Source organism: Monodelphis domestica, chromosome 4, assembly GCF_027887165.1.
Source record: "Monodelphis domestica isolate mMonDom1 chromosome 4, mMonDom1.pri, whole genome shotgun sequence".
Lineage (NCBI taxonomy): Eukaryota > Metazoa > Chordata > Mammalia > Didelphimorphia > Didelphidae > Monodelphis > Monodelphis domestica.
Window position 1 is genome coordinate 29,944,669 of NC_077230.1, and position 14,016 is coordinate 29,958,684.

The window sequence follows — 14,016 nt, forward strand, 5'->3', positions numbered from 1 at the left end:
CTCTTCTAATCAGAGAAATGCAAATCAAAACATTTCTGAGGTATCACTTCATAGCTAGCAGCTTGGTTACCATGACAGCAAAGGAAAGTAATGAATGCTGGGGGTGGGGGGTGGGGATTTGGCAAAGTCAGGACATTAATGCATTGCTGGTGGAGTTGTGAATTGATCCAACCATTCTGGAGTGTAATTTGGAACTATACCCAGAGGGCGCTGTTACAAGGGAATCACTTTAAAAGACTGATATATATTAATTTAAGGTCGCCAAGGAATCAGCTATGTAATTCCTAAATGAAAACTTAAATCAGCCGTCAATCTTTTATGGAGTTTAATTACAATAGGAGGAAGTAATTAGAGATAGAGAGAGAGAAAAGGGAGAGAAGGAAATACGGCTTAAATACCCCTTCTGTTTAGGCTGGGCCAAAAGGCCCAAGCCCTTAGATAGCTGGGGCAAAGAAAAGAGATCAGTCCCTATTACTCACGTGACCAAAATGGAGAAACAGTCTCTGAGGCCCCCACCTTCAGCTTCCTTCAGAGCAAGCTTCTCAGAGCCCACACGAACCACCCCGACCAACTACTCAACCCTCCTCTGGAGACTTCAGACCCCCTATCTTTAAGGAAACCATCCAAGTTCATCCCCTCAGTTCTCCCATCTACCAATCACTGTTCATCAATTTCCCTGTGCCAATGGAGGCTCTAGCTTAACCCAGGACCGCCCAGAGGTTTCTGGCTTTTGCACATGTCTGTTGAAGGTCATATTTTCAAATGATTAAATCTTTGCTCCTTTGCTACAGCCCTTTCTAAATCCTGTTAACCTGAGTAGGGTAGAGATTGGAATAATTAAATTTTGATCTAGGCTACAGCCCTTACTCAATCCTGTTAGGACTGAATAGGGTGGAGATTTATTCCAAGTATCTCCATTGTATCAATTCTAAAATCAATCATGACTCAAAGAAATTCCTGTTCTATGCTTAAGCATAGGTCAAAGTCCTTTCCATTGTTCAGCCAAGGGTTTCTGTCCTAAAGTAATCTTAAGAAGGGAAGAGAAGGAACCTCCCATGCCAATGGGGTTCCCATTCCAATAGACTATCAGTAAGAAATTTTCCAAGTATGAAATATCCCAATGGTGAAATTTCCAACATTTATAAGTCTAAGGAAATTTGAGGTTTACAGCGCTAAAAGAGTGTCTGCCCTTTGATCCAGCCATAGCACTGCTGGGAGATAATAAGGAAAAAGACATGTACAAAAATATTCATAGCTGTACTCTTTGTGTTGGCCAAAAATTGGAAAATGAGGGAATGCCCTTCAATTGGGGAATGGCTGAACAAATTGTGGAATATGTTGGTGATGGAATAGTATTGTGCTCAAAGGAATAATAAAGTGGAGGAATTCCATGGGAACTGGAACAACCCCCAGGTACTAATGCAGAGTGAAAGGAGCAGAACCAGGAGAACATTGTACACAGAGACTGATACACTGTGGTACAATCAAATGTAATGGAATTCTCAATTAGTGGCAATGCAGTGATCCTGAACAACTTGGAGAAATCTATGAGAAAAACCACTATTCACATTCAGAGGAAAAACTGTGGTAATAGAAACTCAGAGGAAAAACAACTGCTTGAATACATGGATCTAGGGGTAATGATTGGGGAGGTAGATTCTAAATGAATATCCTAATGCAAACACCAACAACATGAAAATAAGTTTTGATCAAGGACATAAGTAATACCCAATGAAATTGCGTGTTGGCTGCAGGAAGGGTGGGTTAAGGGGAGGGAGGGAAATAATGTGATTATTGTAACCAAGGAATAATGTTCTAAATTGACTAAATAATTAAAAAAAACTACTGGGGAAAATTGGAAAACAGTATTGGAGAGATTAGGTTTCAATCAACATCTTACACCCCTACACCAAGTTAAACTCAGAATGGCTTGAATATAAAGAAGGAAACTATAAGTAAATTAGGTGAACATAGAATAATATACCTGTCAGATTTATGGGAAAGGAAAGATTTTAAGATCAAGGAAGAGATAGAGAATATTATAAAATATAAAATGAATAACTTTGATCATACTAAATTAAAAGGGTTTTGTACAAACTTTACCAATGCAATGAAAATTAGAAGGGAAGCAACAAATTTGGGGAAATATTCTTTATAACAAAAACCTCCAACAAATGTCTAATTACTCAAATTTATAAGGAGCTAAATCAGTTGTACAAAAAAATCTAGCCATTCCCCAATTGATAAATGGCAAGGGATTTATGAGAAAGAATGCTATCCACATCCAAAAAAGATCTGTGGGAGTAGAAACACAGAAGAAAAACAGCTGCCTGATTAAATGGTTCAATTGGGATATTACTGGGGATGTAGACTCTAAAAAATCACCTTAGAAATTTCCATATTAATAAAATGGAAATAGTTCTTGATTGATGACACATGGAATTGATTGTTGGCTATGGAAGGGAGCTGGGAGGAAGGAAGGGAAAGAACATGAATCATGCAACCATGGAAAATATACTAAATTAGTTAATTAAATAAATAAAAACTTTATAATGGGTTATTGAATGGGTTATTGAAAATTTATAGCTCTACCACTATTTAAAGATATTCTGATATTGGTAAAACCATTATCTCTTCAGTTGCTTCCAAGAATGATCACTTTAAAAATTATGATTCACAATAATATTCTCTAGTTTTTATTTTTCTGTCCACTATTCCAGGATCTGTTCTTTTTCCAACTGTCTGAACAGTATTCAATTCATTTGAATCAAGCAGTCACTTAATAAACTGTTATGTACATCGATTATCTACTTATTATACTTTTTATATACCTCAATTATCCACTATGTACATCAGTTATTCCTTTTGTTATCTTTCTTCCTCAAGAGTGAAATAAATAAGATAAAATTATGAAAAGTTTAGCTCTAGTACTGGTGATGGGATTGGGATGCATTTTCCTGATTTTTCTTCTAGACATTTATGTTCTGTTTGTAATAGCCATGCCATTGTTTAAACTGGTACAAAAGTTGAAAATGGTACTGTAAAATAAATATCTTGCTTTCCATACTATATAACATCACAGTGATGGTATTGATTTGGCTGCATAGTGCTAGAGATAGATTTTTATTTACTTATTGATTTTGGAACTGGACAATGAGGGATAATAATACAGATCTCATTTTGAAGTTTAGCTCAAAGTGCATATTCTTAAAGTAGGAAGGAAGGAAAGAAGAAAGGAAGGAAGAAAGAATGGAGGGAAGGAAAAAATTAAGTAGCTTTATGATTCTACAAAAATCCTGTCCTTGGATATCAAGATGTCTTTTTGTATTCAGTGTCCTCCTTTTTTAAACATTTTCCAAGAAAAAAATGGAGCTAAAGGCATTGAGCTTGAATTCAGAGGTCAAATAGGATCATTTGATAAAGGTAATTATTTTAAAATGTCTTAGTTTTCTAGTGAAAAGAAATATGTAGCATATGATTTTCAAAGAAAAAGATAGAAAGTTATATATCAAAAAACAACTATCAAACCAATGTCAAAGTTCAGTGAGAAAGCCATATTTCAATCAATTAAAACTTACACTACAAAATTCCTAACATACCTCTTAAAATATTTATTAAGTCCCTTAAAACTCCATAAAATAATAATGAAATACAGCATCTTTCACAATAAGAAAGGATAGTATAAAGATCAACACTTCCTCACCAAAAAGGAAGAAAAGAATTTATAGTTATGTTAAAGCACATTAAAGGGAAATCTCCTATGGAGATTCCTTTTAGACATATACATATCACTTCCTTTAAAATAATTTCATGAACCACTGGATATGCTGAATATAACCAACATTAGTTTATCTCTATATGGAGCCTATTAAACAACTAAAAGTCAAAATTATAAGGAAAAGGTTCTCTATGAGTTTTATGCACAAGAACTTGGCCAAAAAATATGCCCACAATGAAGTGACTAACTAGGTAATTTCTGAGTTTATCAGATAAGTTGTAAAAAGCTGAATGTAAGAAGCAATTCATATTGAGGTTAATGACATCAAAAATTACAAAATGATAAATTTATTAAAGATAGATTTATAGTTTAATATAAATTATGCAAAGAAAAGTCAGGAAATGTGACATCACTTCACACTGCAAAAAATTGGCACCTGGGATGCCCATCAATTGGGGAATGGCTGAACAAACTGTGGTATATGTTGGTGATGGAGTACTATTGTGCTAAAAGGAATAATAAAGTGGAGAAGTTCCATGGAGACTGGAACAACCTCCAGGAAGTGATGCAGAGCGAGAGGAGCAGAACCAGGAGAACATTGTACACAGAGACTAATACACTGTGGTATAATCGAACGTAATGGACTTCTCCATTAGTGGCGGTGTAATGTCCCTGAACAACTTGCAGGGATCCAGGAGAAAAAAACACCATTCATAAGCAAAGGATAAACTATGGGAGTGGAAACACCGAGAAAAAGCAACTGCCTGAATACAGAGGTTGAGGGGACATGACAGAGGATAGACTCTAAATGAACACTCTAATGCAAATACTATCAACAAAGCAATGGGTTCAAATCAAGAAAACATCTAATGCCCAGTGGACTTACGCGTCGGCTATGGGGGGTGGGGGGGAGGAAAAGAAAATGATCTATGTCTTTAACGAATAATGCTTGGAAATGATCAAATAAAATATATTAATAAAAAAAAAAAGAAAAAAAATTGGCACCTATTGAAACCAAGTGATGAGTTAATAGATTTAATACTACATTATTAGGAACTTGGTGGAAACAAGAGTGTGGGGAATGAATATTTATGGTTAATGTAAACATCAAAGGCAGTTGTACCACATGGGAAAAGTTGCATGTCACTCTGGATCATCCCTGGTACTGTCTTCTTTATTTAATTTCTCTCTAATATCTGGCTTGTCCTGAGGATTGATACAGAGATCTACCACTGTCTGCCTGCCACCAAGGACCAGACCTCATAAATTCCCCCTCCCCCTACAAAAAAATCTATTGACTTCCATGTTGCCATGGACTTCACTCTTCCTTCAGTATTTTCTCATGGTGGTAGGACTGTCCCTTTAACTAATCCCTTTAACTAACCTTACTATTGGCATAGTCTTTGCTGAACATGTATGACACCTAATAGAGCTCAGTATGCATTAATAGATGAACACACATACTATAAATAAGAAACTTGAAAATAATCCAAATAATTCAACCAATAAATTATGTTGGAATAAGATCACTATCACTGAATCAACTAGTGCCCATAATCACCCAGCACCATTATCATTATCATCATAGTCACTGTCATCATCATCATCATCAGTATCATCTTAGCAACTAGAATGTAAGTACTTTATAGTTTGGAAAGCACTTTATAAATATTAGCTCATTTTATTGTCACAAGGTATGTGCCATTAGTATCCTCATTTTACTGATGAAGAAACTGAGAGCAAAAATAAAAAGTTTAAATGACTTTCCCAGGATGATACAGCTAATAAAGTTCTAAAGAAAATAGAGGCCAAGCTTTCAGTCAGTCACTAAATATTTATATAGCATCTACTCTGTCAGGTACTATACTAAGTGCAGGGGACAAAAAAAGGTAAAAGACAATCCCTGCCTTAAATATGCTCACAATTTATTGGTGGGGGTGGGGGGTTTGGGGAAGACAACATGCAAAGAAACAAAACCAAGACACAACAAAAAATCAACTATATACTAGCAAGGTATCTACAAAATAAAATGGAAATGATCAAAAGAGAACAGGCACTAGAATTAAGAAGGTTGAGGAAAGGCTTTAAGAAGAAGATGGGAGTTTAGCTAGAACTTGAAAGAATTCAGGAAAGCTAGGAGAAGATGATTTTAAAGTACATTCTATAGTTGGGGAAAAGCCAATAAAAATGCCTCAGGTGAGAAGGAATATCTTAAAGAAAAAAAATACCTTCTATCTTAGAATCAATATTGTGTATTGGTTCCAAGACAGAAGAGCAGTAAGAGTTAAGCAATGGGGGTTAAGTGACTTGCCCAGGGTCATACAGCTGGGAAGTGTCTGAGGCTAGATTTGAACCTAGGATCTCCCTTCTCTGTGTCTGACTCTCAATCCACTGAGCCACCCAGCTGCACACAAGATAAGTAAATTTAACAATCTTCAAGAATGAGCTTACAATTGAACCCATAGAAGCTAATGAGATCACCAAGTAAAATAGTATAAAGGAAAAATTGCATAGTGCCCAGGTCAGAGTCCTATGGGACACCCACATATTAGACATAAACTGACTTAAGATCCAGCAAAGGAGCCTGAGGAGTGGTAAGATAGATAAAAGAAGAACAAAGAGAGAGTAGAGTCGTGAAAACCTAGAAAAAAGAGAATATCAAGGAGAAAAGGATGATCAACAGTATCAATGGATGCAGAGAAATCAAGAAGGATGAGGATTGAGAAAAGGCTATTTGATTTGGCATCCAAAAGATGGTAACTTTTGAGACAGTTGTTTCATTTCGTTTATTAGGTGCAAAGAAAGACTGTGGAGAGTTAAGAAGAGAATGGCAAGTAAAGAAGAGGAGAAACCTAATTTTTAATGACCTTCTCAAGGCGTTTAGCCACAAAAATCAGGAGAGACGATTCAGAGAAATAGAATTTATATGAAAATAGGATGAGATAAAGATCATTTCTGTTGTCCTGTCTGTTCTACTAAGGTAATCCACTTACTCAATTAAGAAAAACAAAGTATCTTAGCCACTTGTGCAATGGGGAACAAGCATTTTTATGTACTCTGTGCTAAATATCACAATAAACATTTTACAAATATTATCTCATTTGATACTCACACCAACCTTGGGAGGTGGGTGTTATATTGAGAAAAGTAAAGCAGACAAAAGTTAAGTGACTTGCCCAGGGGCACATAGCTAGACATTATCTAATACTGGATTTTATCTCAGATCCTCCTGGTCTAAGATTCTATCTATTGTACCACCTATCTGCCTAGTTCATAGAACATTAAACATGAAAGAATACTAAAAGGATATGATCCTTCCCTGGGGCCATTTCTATTTGAAATTCACTGAAATTTTTTAAATTGAGGCAATAATGATATTGTTAATTACTGAAATTTGATTGTGCTTTTTGACTCAGAATGACGATAGACTTCTATCATTCTATTCTCATAGTATCCATATGCTTCATTCATTTTATTCCATTTCATGGACAAGGAAAGATGCTCACAATGTGTCTTACTCATCATCTCATATCTCAGTAATGTTAAAGGAAGAATTTTAACTCTGGTCTTTCTCTTTCCAAATCTGACACTCTATTGAGCCACATTAACTCTTAAATTAGTCAACAAATCTCAAACAAAACTGGTTTCACATTTTTATTTGTTTTTCATTTAAGGTAAAAAAAAGTGTATATTTAAAAATCACTATTGGCAATAATATTATTAGGCTTATTATTAATTGATTTTTATTATAGCATTCTTTAAGTTGTAGCTAATTTATATTTATATATACTTCCTGATGCTAAAGTTGGAATATCTTATTTTTAAGGCACTATTTTAAGGCATTTCTTGGTCAAAATGTTTCAAGATAATAAGCCAATTTGGCAATAAATACCCACAAATATATATATATATATGTATATATATATATATATATATAATTAACCCCTTTTCACCCTTACAATGTGTACACATTGTAAGGGTGAAAAGGGGTTAATTTTGAAAGAGTTGGACTGGCTTATTTAAGAGTGTGATCACCAGGAATTTAATTTATTTCAAAGAGTTTTATTTACAATTTATTTACAAAAAGGAGAAAGAGTGAAGTAAGAAAATCAGAGAGAATAAGATATCCAAGTCTCTCTCAAGATGTAAGTCTCTCCTGAGGTTAGTTTTTTTTTTGTTTTGTTTTGTTTTGTTTTGTTTTGTTTGTTGTTGTTGTTGTTGTTGTTGTTTTTCAGAAAACCCAGCAGTTAAGAGTCAGCTTTTCACTCACCATGTGTAAGTTCAAAGGAAGAGATTTTAGAACAGACTCACCAAGAACAGGGTCTCCGGTTCAGCCTCCACTCCAAAGAATGAAGAATTGTCTTGTCTCCATTTCCAAAGAATGAAGAACTATCCCTTACAGGAAGTGACAGCTCTTTTTAAAGACTCTTCTTTTGTATCCCTTCCTGTGTCTTCCCCTAATTTTGTATCTACCAATCACAGTTGAAGCTTTGCTTTAAGACTGCCCAAGGGAAGCTAGTTTAATTCTGATTTGTCATCCACTATTGCTCACGTGGGTCACAGACCTCCCACTTAATGATTAAATCAGATGTTTACAATTTTGGTGACTAAATAAAAAATAGGCAGAGGTTACAATTTTAATCTTCACAATCAGGGGAGAGTTAATTTTAATCTCCACAACATATACATATTATATATATATATATATATGTGTGTGTGTGTGTGTGTGTGTGTGTGTGTGTGTATAGTATAATGCATATGTGTGTTTTATAAATACATATATATGCTTATGCACATATCTTTTATATTTCTGTTTTATGCAGTTTTCTGTGTTTTTTTTTTTCAATATCTGATTCACATTTTCCTCTGCACCATACGCCCTATAGCAGCCTGTGAGGTCCTTGAGAGCAGGTTCTGACTTTTGCCTTTCATTCTATTCCTAACACCTAGAAAAGTGTCTGATATAGAATAGATGACTATATTCAATCACTGACTGAATGATTGTTTCTAGGGAGGAACTTCTACAAATCAGTATCATTAACACCTCTGCATATTCTAGATTTCCAGAGTTATTTGGGGTCAATACTGGAAAGCCAAGTGACTTTGATTCCATTGCCAGTATGGGTCCAGGGTTGAACTTGAACCCAGGTTTAATGTCAATTCACTATCTGGTATACCATGTGGCTTTTGTACATAATGTGTATTTATGTGTACATATACTTGCATATGTAAAAAGTGCCTGTAAGTAAAAAAATGATCTAAGCTAACAAGACATTTGGGGGATATGTGCATACAAATAAGCATATATATAATGAATGTACACATATGTGTATATATATTTATGTATGCGTGTATAAACTATTTATAGACATACATCCATATTCTTCATTCATCTCAGCCAGCTATATAAGATTTCACATCCAATGCTGAAACACCTTGGCAACCACTCAGAAATAACTCTGTCATCCACCAGGCTCCAAGGACTCACATTTGGAAAGACACAGCACAAATCAAAACTTGCCTCATCAAGACGCTTTATGGATAGGGCATTAAGCTCTGGTGGGTTCTTAATAAGAAAGCATAATAAAATTGTGAGGTGTGTCAGGTGTATAATTTAAGTTAATACAAAATCCCAGAATAGAGAAATTCAGCCACTTTAAGGTAAGTGTCATTTTTAAGTTAAAATGATTCCTTCATAATAAGATGAGGTCCAAAGTTAAACTGTGACACCTATGGCATTTTCCCATATAACAATATGTAAAGTTCATATTTTGACATGTTCTCATCTCTCACACTCCCTGGTTTTCCCTGGGGGAATTAATGCTCCAAAGGCAAGGAAAGAGTACATGTTCCCCTTCTGCACCCTTTTTTTTATTTCCTGTGCTTATGCTGCTGGTAATAGCCTTGACTGAATTTGAATTGAATAAAGCCACTTGCTTCAGAGAGATTCTTTTGTCCAGAAGTGATATAATTAAAGAATTAGAGTACTTTGATGTTTCCTAAACTTGATTAGGATCCACAGAAAAGCTCCAGATGTGCAGTCCCTAAAACTGGACTTGGAGTTAAGTGACTGTGACTCTTGAAGACAGAGAATGTGTGGTTCTCTTCTGTAAGAGAACTATTGAGGGAAACATTAAATCTCCAGTAGCCTTAGTGAGAGGAGATCCATGTGCTGTAACACTGGGGAAACTAACTTTTGCAAGATGAGGAAAATGCTACAGGCTTTCCTTTCCTGCATCTTGGTAAAGACTGAACTAAACTAAACTAAAATTAGAGGGTTCATCCTGGCCCAAGGGCAACATGTAGAGCCACCTTTTGGCAGTGTAATGAATTTCAAAGGAACCTTCGAAGAGTTGTAGAAGGTTAACCTACTCCATAGAGCAACACTAGGTGCTACTAATTAGGTCCAAGAGAACAGTGCTTAAAAAAAAGCAATCCCTGAAGATGTCAGAGAAGTTAAGGCATGCAACAAATATCAATATTCAAGCAAATCAATTCCCATATTGAGAGAGAGAGAGAGAGACAGACAGAGAGAGAGAGAGAGAGAGAAAGAGAGAGAGAGAGAGAGAGTTCCTTTGCTTAAGTCTTTTAGCCATCTGTAAAGTAGGTAGAATACTTCATCATTCATTCATCCTCTAGTTGACCATTATCTAGATAAAAGTTATCTTTCTGTTTTTATTTTTCAAGATTATATGTTGATATAATTGAAATGCATGCTCTCTTCCTCCTTTCCATCCCTACCACCTCACCAAAAGGCAGATATGATATAAGCAGAATGGACCAAACAGAAAAGGAGGATCCAAAGGTATGACCTTTGGAAAGGTCCTCCTTTTCTGTTTGGTCCATTCTGCTTTTCATGGCACTCTTTAATTCATTGGATTTTTTTACTCTTTTCCCATTAGGTTAACAATGTTTTCTTTTTAAAAGGTATTTTCTTCATTGGATTTTTATACCTCTTTTTCCAGTTGGCAAATTTTGCTTTTTAAGCTGTTATTTTCTTTTTTTGTGTTACTTTCATTTTTTAATTTTTATTTGTCCTGTCTTATTTGATTTTTGAATTTCTTTATAAGTTCTTCCAGAGCTTGAGACTAATTGAAGTTATACATGTAGTTGCTTTGATCTAACCATCTCCTGCTGACTCTCTGCTTTGCTCTTTGCCCCTGTAGAAATTTTGGAAAGTTAAACATTTCTTTTGTTTTTTGCTCATTTCCCTAACTTTCTGCCTGTGTGTGTACTGGGAATTCTGAAAGCCGCTTGCTGATTTTGTCTCCTCTGCTGACTTACAGTATTAGTCACTGTGAATTATTTTGCCCTGGGGCTAAAACTTAACCATGTCCTTGGGGGCTTGAAATGGTCCAGTGTGAAGGACATACAGATTTCACTGAGGTTTGGTGCCAGGGCCTAGGACTTCAAGGGGTGAGTCAGAGGTGTTCTTTTGCTGAGGTAGCTCCCAACTCAGGATGCCAAAGTTAGCCTACACCTAATTGCAGAACCTAGTATAATAGGTCTTAAGAAGGAAAAAAGGGGTGGTTGGCCAAAACTCCTCTGTGTACAGTTTTACTTCATGTTCCTCCTTATCCCATGCAAATTAATTCTCCCTGTGTATCTCTCAAGTTCTGTTCAGTAGAAGAGTCTCCTTACACCTTCTTGCTGTTAATTTTTTACTCCTATCATTTTGAAGTGATTTTTAAATATTGGTTTGGAAGGATTGCTTGAGTAGTTTAGGCATTTGTTGTTATTATGGGATTTTAGGAAGGGAAAGCACAAAGATTAACATAAATATTTTGAGTTTATTTGAGATTGGAAAGAAGGTTTTAGGGAAGAAAAGTGAGGGAGAGGGTGATCTTATCTTCAAAACCTTAATTTTAACTCCTAAATTAATAATTCTATCTAACTACACTAATATACTAAGGGCAAATCAAATAGGGAAGGTCGATCTTACAATAGAGTCTCTGGGAGCCAAAACAGGAATCCAAGGTGAAATGTCCACAGATGATAACTCCTCCAAGTTGAAGACAGTTCCTTAATCCATGACTAGCAGATGATTGAAGAATAAATCCTCACCACAGCCAAAGGATCTTCATAGGCTAATGCCTTGGGAATTGATTTTCTGACAGATTCTGCCACACTTCTCTCTCCTTTCCTCTTTAGCTCCAGAGATAGTTTCTCTCTCAACTGAATCCCAAAGATTCCAAGACTCCAGGCTCATAAGATTCCAGTCACATGCTCCTGCCAATCATTTTGCAGTCTTTATCTTCCCTTGATACAGCTGCCATTAAACTGCCATTTTGACTTCATCCACTTTATTTTTATTTCTGTTAATTTACAGCCACTCATAACAATTCTTTGAATTTTAATGAGCCAGGATCTCTCATTTCAGTGATTTTCAAATTCACTGTTCTGTTGTGTTTTATTATATATGTTATATATATATAATATTACATATATTACATATATGTATATATAAAGCAACAATCTAATTGTCACTGTCCATTTAGCATGTCTATTCAAGCAAAATCATGGAGGTCTACTATGGCTAAATTGTTATAGCATCATTTAGTGTGTGGCTTCTGTCAGAATACATACTAATCAGGATAAAGATTTTATAATTAAATTTCTCAGAGAAGAACACTATGTGGAAACACTGAAGTATTCTAGAACCATGCCTTGACATTCTCATCAACATCTTTAGATAAAAATGTCAATCATATCCTGTTAAATGTTCTGGGAACATTGAGGGCAGAAGGAAAAGGAATAGGGAAGCCAGCATCTGTGAATCCTTACATTGCCATCCAGATGCATGGTACCTTTGAAAAGCCAGAAGATAAAATTCATTTTGTAGTCAATTCTTTACTTTCAAGGACAAACGTCCAAAAAATTAAGAAAACAGTCAAGGTAGAGATTCCAGTTAAAACAGCAATATGCACATATAAATTGCATAATTACAATTACACATAAAGTGCTGAGAAGACACATTACTAAAAACTACATGTAAAAATAAAAATCATGCCAAGATAAAAAATGAACAAACCAAAATTACTGATTATTGATATTAAAAGTCTTATATTCAACAAAGATATTTGTCAGTGAGAATTCCTCACTTAAAATTTGTAGGGAATAAATATGTGTATATATATTAAAGAGCAACTGAGTTAACTAAAGTATCAGATACAAAATTAATAAAAAACCACATAACATAGATAAACTAATATATATTCTAAACAAAGAAGAGAGCCAGGCCTAGAGAAAGGAGGTCCTAGGTTCAAATCTGGCCTCAGACACTTCCCAGCTGTGTGACCCTGGGAAAGTCCCTTAACCACCATTGCCTAGTCCTTACCACTCTTCACCTTGGAACCAATACACAGTATTGATTCCACAACAGAAATTAAGGGTTTTAAAAAATAATAATAATAATTTAAAATTACAATAAATCATGTACTAACAAAATGTGAGGATCAGAATATGGTATTAGCAAAGTAAGTAAATGTTCTAGGAGTGTATTTTTTAAATAAATGTAAGAGGAAAATGATGATGGGGGCAAGATAATTTCAAAGGGATATTCCTGTCTCAGATAAAAGGAAAGGCCAAGTTGGGTGAAAGATGTAGAGGGAGGAAGACAGAGAATGAGGGGAGAAGATTTCTCTGTGCTAGGCTACATGCAGTTTAAATTTTTTTATCATGATTTGAATAAAGTCAAATCAAATGTGATACAAACTTGAGAAGTAAGGTAAAAAGTATTACAAAAATAATTTGAATCTAATATGATAAAATTCATTAATCATAAATATAGTTTTAAACATGGGGACAATGCAGTAGTACCACCAGTAGCTCTGTATCCAAAAGAGGCTTTCTAAAAGGGGGAAAGGACCTACTGGTACAAAATATTTATAGTTGCTCTTTTTGAGGTGGCAAAGGATTAAAAATTAAAGGGATGCTCACGAATTGGGGAATGGTTGAACAAATTGTGTTATATGATGGTGATGGAATACTTTTGTGCTGTAAAAATTCACAGGATGATTTCAGATAGAGCTGGAAAGACCTAGATGAACCACTGCAGAGTGAAATAAGGGAACCAGGAGAACATTGTATGCAGTAACAGCAATATTGTGTCATGATTAACTGTGATAGACTTAGCTCCTCCTAACAATGTTCGAGGACAATTCCGAGGGACTTATGACAAAGAATGCTATGCATCTCCAGAGAAAAATACTGCTGGAGTCAGAATGTAGGTCAAAGCATGCCATTTTTCACTCATTTGTTTTTATTTTGAGTTCTGGTTTTATATCATTATTCTCTTA

General features: G+C 35.1%; 1 long non-coding RNA gene across 2 annotated transcripts in view; it reads right to left on the reverse strand.

Moving 5' to 3' along the window:
* The window catches only part of LOC103105823 (uncharacterized), a 100,787-nt gene extending 88,894 nt beyond the window's left edge, over positions 1-11,893 (reverse strand). For both annotated transcript variants that reach the window (XR_467008.3, XR_467009.3), the window contains exon 1: positions 11,661-11,893. This is a non-coding gene — a long non-coding RNA (uncharacterized LOC103105823). The remainder of the gene's footprint in view (positions 1-11,660) is intronic.
* Between the last annotated feature and the right edge of the window lie 2,123 nt (positions 11,894-14,016).